The sequence below is a fragment of the Etheostoma spectabile genome, chromosome 6, assembly GCF_008692095.1.
Source record: "Etheostoma spectabile isolate EspeVRDwgs_2016 chromosome 6, UIUC_Espe_1.0, whole genome shotgun sequence".
Taxonomy (NCBI): Eukaryota; Metazoa; Chordata; class Actinopteri; order Perciformes; family Percidae; genus Etheostoma; species Etheostoma spectabile.
This window is the reverse complement of record NC_045738.1, coordinates 12,497,583-12,503,866: the sequence shown is the minus strand read 5'-3', so window position 1 is coordinate 12,503,866 and position 6,284 is coordinate 12,497,583.

Sequence of the window (6,284 nt, the reverse complement as noted above, 5' to 3'; positions counted from 1 at the left end):
TGTGTGTGTGAGAGAGAGAGAGAGAGATAGATAGAGTGTGTGTAGTGTAATAGTGAGTGTGTTTTCTCTTTGAGGAATATCTTTGCCACCACAACAGGAGCACCTCCATCTCCCCTCTGTCTCCCCGCTTGGCCACCAAGGAGTTACCAACAAGTTGACCCCAAAAGTTGCTCAACTTGAATTAGGCAGCAACGACCCAAAGAAGCAAAGAAAATGGTCACATGAAAGGAGCGAGTCCCAGCAGCAACTGGGGTTCAGTGTTCCTGACAGTGTTTGAAATTACAGAAAACCTCCACCTAAACCCCAAACTGGATAGTCTGAAACTAGACAAATCACTGCCATTTCCTACCTCAGAGAAAAGAATGCTACCTTGCCACAACAATGTATTTCTTCCATTAATATAAAAGAAACCAAAAAATGCCACTCACCAAAGCTCAAGCTCTACCTGTCAGTCTGGCTGTAGTAGACTTGGAAGAAGAAACTTACTGTTGTTGTCAATAATTACTCGCTGTCCCTGCAGCAAAATCCACATTACGATGAAACTCATCTGTCTTAAACTCAGTATTACCTCTATCAACCATCTGCTTAAAAAAGAGCACACACACACACACACACACACACACACACACACACACACACACAGAAGAGCATGCCTTGGCTCTGGTGCCAGTAAATCAACTCTGCCCTTAACAAGCTTTAATTATTTAATTGATCCCCAATCAGCAACTTAATAATCAATTAGGTAAACCTATGGAGCTTACTTGAGTGCAGAGAGCTGGAGTCTACAACAAAGGAATCAAAAAATGAGATGAGAAGTGAAAGGATCGAAGGATGAGGAAAATGGGACTGAAGCTGGAAGGAAGAACGGGATGCTGTATTGTCGGCTGGGTGTCTAGTTAAAGTTCCTCTGATTTATAAAGACTCTGAGGTCACATTCTTGTATGGATAACATGCACCCACTGCTAAAGAGGGTAAGGGTCATATCAGATGTTGGAGGTAAAAAGCAGCTTTAGAAGGCGACTGTCTTTTGATATCTCTTGTTTTTGTGCTGAGCAGAAGTAAGAAGCCAGTGAGAAGTATTTTCACTGGTGATAGAGGATTGACTGGACTAGAGTCACTAATTAGTTACTATTAGTCACCTAATCGATTAGTCAGAAAATCAATTAGCAAATATTTTGATTATCGATTTTTGGTTTATTTTTAACTTTTTAATGACAAACATTCAATGATTACAGTATCTGAAATAATGATTTGCTGTTTCTTCTTTTGAATATTATATCATTGTAAATTGAACATGTTTGGGTTTGGGACCTCATCCTGGTCATTTTTCACCCCTTTCAGACATTTTATAGACCAAATGTTGGATCAACTAATCAAGAAAACAATCAACGGATTAAACAAGGATAAAGATGGAAAAATGGTATACAAAACTGTTGGAGGTTGAATGCTTGGAGCAATGTTGGTACAACATGGCCATGATCCAAGACACAGCCATAAACGTATGTCACCACCCCTCAGTTACAACCCATACACCTCTTTATCGCCCTCTAGTGTTGATTGCTGATCTCAGCCTATACTGTTTGTTAACCCCTCCAGCTGACACTTTTTCAACTCCTTTCTTAGATTTTTAGGTTCACACCTGCAAACAGCTGCACTGGGTGTTGCTTTTTGTATTTGTTTGTGTGTATGTATGTATTTTTTCTTCTTCTTACTGTGTGTCAAGCTTGTGTGTGTATGTGTGTGTGTGTGTGTGTGTGTGTGTGTGTGTGTGTGTGTGTGGTGTGTGGTGTGTGTGGGTGTGTAGGGAGTACCAACGCTCACACACTCCGCGAGAAAGCTTTGCCAATATTGTGAGTTCCCTAAGTGTATGGCAATATTGAATTGTGACACTAGTGTGTGTGTGTGTGTGTGTGTGTGTGTGTGTGTGTGTGTCTGCGTGTGCGTGTGCGTGTTCTTGGTGAATGACCGTATTTGCACATTTATGCAGTGTCTGTTGCATTTGTACAATTGCCACCTCTAAAATCCAAAAGGGCAAAAGCAGAGGCAAACACTGAAACGTGCCAGGAACCTCTAACCACTGATCTCAGACCAGTGCATTCTAATGTCGATAGCAGGGTGCTTTTTCTTCCCCGCCGATCTCTGCTCAGCAGCTGGAGCGTCTGCGCCTCTGACACCTGGGAGGTATATGTGACAGAGTGGGGAGGCGCTGGAAGAGGATGAATAACTGACCTATCACATCCCCATTGACCGAGTTAATTAATATAAGTAGAGCAGGGGATTCTTAGCTCACTTTTCACTGTATGGATTTGCTGTCTACTCACATTTGGTGTGTTTTATGTCTATTCAATGCAAATCCAATGTGTTCTGTCCCGCAGCCTGATCCTGACAGCTAATTTTGGTATGTGAGCTGTTCTGATAGGGTGGATTTTAATTGTGGCCCAACACAGGGCCTCGCTGTGACTAATTGATATAAAATCTCATGTGAATAGATGTCAAATCGCAGCAGAGAGAACTGGTAAAAGGCTCACATATACTGTGCATTATATTTCCGCTTGAGGCTACTGTATATTTGTCAGTCTCTATACATCTTTCAGATTTGATCACGCTAAAATGCAATGTTTTAAGAGATTAGCGAAGGTTCTTGTTGGCACATAAGAGTGGGAAGCAGTGAGAGCAAAATAAGAGGGACAGGAAGGAAGGACAAGGAAATCCTCTTAGACTCTCTTATACATGCAAACACTCTTTCTTCTTCTTTGTGGGTGTGAAAGACAAGAGAAAGTGAGAGAGGAGCACTGGGGGAAATGAGCAGGACAGACAGGAAGACAGGCAGAAGAAGATGGGAAATGGAGAGAAAAGGGGAGGCGAAAGAGAGCAAGAAAGAGCTCCACTGCCTAGTCTTAATCTGAGCTGTTCTGATCAATAGCCCATTTCCCATTGTTGCCAGAGCTGTTCGATCGCTACACCACGGAATTAACACACCCACTTTAATCTAGGGGGAGAGGAGCGAGGGGAAGGAGAGGAGGGGGGAAGGGAAAAAGGGGGTTAAGGGGGTGAGTGGGGAGCAGCTGTGGAGGCATTCTCAAATGAAATCAAATCTAATTGTTATCACTGTAGCCGCTGCACTTATTACTACCACTGTTACAATTATCCACCCATCATATAGCTCTTTTTTTCCCTCTCATACCGTGCTTCATGTGGTGTAAACTGGACGTAAATAATCAAAATTAGTGTTTGTTTCATTTTGCCAGCTGTAGATTGGATTGGGAGGTTGGTGGGGGGGGGACTTTGCTCATTCCTGGGTGACAGGGAATGGGGTTTGTGGTCAGGTATATTGGGACGGATACACTCTAACATCTGGGTGTCTCAATTAAGCTTGACTGCTGTAAGACTGGTTCAGCAAGGTTTCACGAGATAATGCTGTTATGTTACGAGAATGTGTTTGAGATCACAGTGTAACCTTATTAAATGGATCGCCAAGAAATTTTGAACAGAAATTTATAGTTCCCAGAGGATGAAGCCTCATGACTTTGGTGATTCTCTTACTTTTCATCTAGCGCCACCATGAGGTTGATATTTCTGCTTTTGAGTGAAATGTCTCAATAACTACTCAATGAATAGCCGTGACATTTGATAAACACATTGTTTCCTTCTCAGGATGAGTTGTAATAACTTTAGTTATATGTCTTTGACTTCAAAAGACCATGACATGCACAATGATTACAGGTTGCCTTTCAATACATAAAATGTAATAAGCATCAGTTTAGAGTAACCATGATTTCATATCATACATAGTGCTGGCAGTCTATTCACAATCCATTGGTTACACCAGCTACACTCATTGCCATTATTTATGTGTAGTCATGGGACATAATGGAACATATATTTCTTTAAGTGACATAAATGAAATGCCAGTTAAGATACATATCCTGAACTGCTCTGATTAAGGAGACCAAACAGGCAACCAAAGTACTTTCCCCTCTCACAACAAAGCTTTTGATTACTAATTCCATTCCTAAAGTGAATACTTGTGCTTACTCAGTACCAACATTTGAGTTTATTTTAGCTGTTGAATAGTGTAGTCCACAGCTTTGGGTGTTGCCAAAGGTGTCTTTGCTTACTGCCTTCCACTGAGACTGCTTGAGGGGAAAACACAGCACAGAAGCTCTTCCCTGCCACCGGGGGCTATACTCAACTTTTCCTCCAATCCATTCTACTTACTCTAGTTCTTTTGAAGTCATTTCATAACAGAGCAATTTTCTCGTTAGCGTTTGGCTTTAATTGTGGGTAATTAAGCGTGCTCCAGCAGTGGAGAGAGCGCTGTTTGGAGAACTGGGGGGAAATTAGCCGTAGTTCATCTGTGAAATATGGGGTTAAGTGGGAGTCGGGGCAGGAAGAGAAGAGTGCTAAGGGGGGTCAGTGACTCCAAAACAGGGGGCACGCTGTCAAAAAAGGAAAGCTACTTTGGGTGTTGCTGAAGATGGGAGACAGAAAGTGGGGAACACAAACAGGTAGTTTAGCGAGAAACACAATTCAAACAGTAGCTCAACAGGGCTGAACAAGGCACTGTGGGGAGGAAGGAGAGAGAAATGAATGGACACAAGCTCAAGAGCTTAAATTTGCGCTAGCAAACTGAAAGGGGAAATACACGTCTGTAGCAAGACAAATACAGAAAGGAGAGGCTACATTTACTTGCATGCCATTGTACTGTAATCTGAGCCTTTAGTGCATGAATTACAGTATGTGGAATAAAAAAAGAGTGCATATAAATGGCATGATGTTGCTCACTAATGCAGGAATTTTAACTGTAAACATGGTGCACAACAGATCATTTATACACTCTGTACAACGCTCCATGTAAATAAAAGAAAAACCTCGCAGGTACAGTATGTTTAGGCAAATATTACTACAAATGTCTTGTGCATCAGATTCTCTAATTGACAGGTGCATCAAGGCAAAACATTAAAATGAGTGAATTTAATGGCCTCCCTTGAAGCAACTGCGTGTGTATACGAGCAACACCCTGGGGTGGCACTAACTGTCACCAAGTGGACTATGGACTTTACACAGAGTGACCCTTGATTAAATGCAGCACCCTGCTGAATAGAGCCCCTGCCGCATCCATTAATGCTTTTATTTTTACCCCATAACATCTATAAACGTCACTGTGGCCATAAAGCAGATGAGGAATGATTGGACTCATTGACTGTACTGTCAAATGCTCAGTGGATGGGGACATACTCTGCTGGGTCCTTTATGAGTGCTTCATCCCTCAGAAGAACCATCCCCACTGACTATAATGAACCTGTTAAAGCCTCCATAAATATTGGCTCCCATGCTTAGTGATCGTTTGAATACCTCCGAAATAGAGCCCTGTTTGCAAACAAGTGGCTTGGCGTTGGAGGAGGTGAAGCTAATACCTAATCAATGGAGGGACGCTCCCTTGCGGTGGGCCCTCGCGGAGCCTTGATTCATGCAGGGGGTGCGGATATATTGTGGTTTAGAATAAGCACAAAACTGCTATATTGATTAACACATTATCAGTGTCAATAGGGAAAGTTATTTCAGGAAGAAGTGGGAACTGCTGGGGTATTGTTGGCATGGCCATGCAGAAAAAAACATTAAGACTGCAGTGGGAACTAATCGTCTTCCTGCCAGTCTTTTGTCTGAGAAATTCAGACCTAAGAAGTCTCAGGCAGGGTCACTCTCCCCATGTTGGGGAGCATGTTGTAGATTAGATGTGAGACCAGGTTCTTCAAACCCTAGGAAATCCAAACATCCCCTAGTCGACAAAAGGAAGATTCTCTTCATGATGAAGGGAGATATTTAGATCTACGAGGTCTTAAGGGAGGCTACTCTGCTACATTTCAATTACTTAAAGGAGAATAACACTGAAATTCAATGCTGAATTATCTAATTTGAAAATGTATTAACCAACATAGTCTGTGCCAATGTGAGATACTCCAGTCAATTAGGGTGTACGCCTTGGGAGTCCTTTACTTTCAGCATGTAATGTCATTTTTGACCTGCTGAGCCAAAGCAAACATTTAGGAGATAATATGATAAAAGGATGTTTCTCTACATTTAGTTATCTAAATGAAGGGGCATATTTTAACAGGCTACTCAGCAGGTGCATTGTAGATTAGTGAGTACTATTTAAGAAATGCATAAATTCACAAATACAACATGTCAAAATTTGAAACGCTGCATCGCGCTGCATTGCCACCAAAATATAAATGGCAATGAATCAAGGTGACTTTTTAAAAGGAAATGTGTCAGTTGAAGCG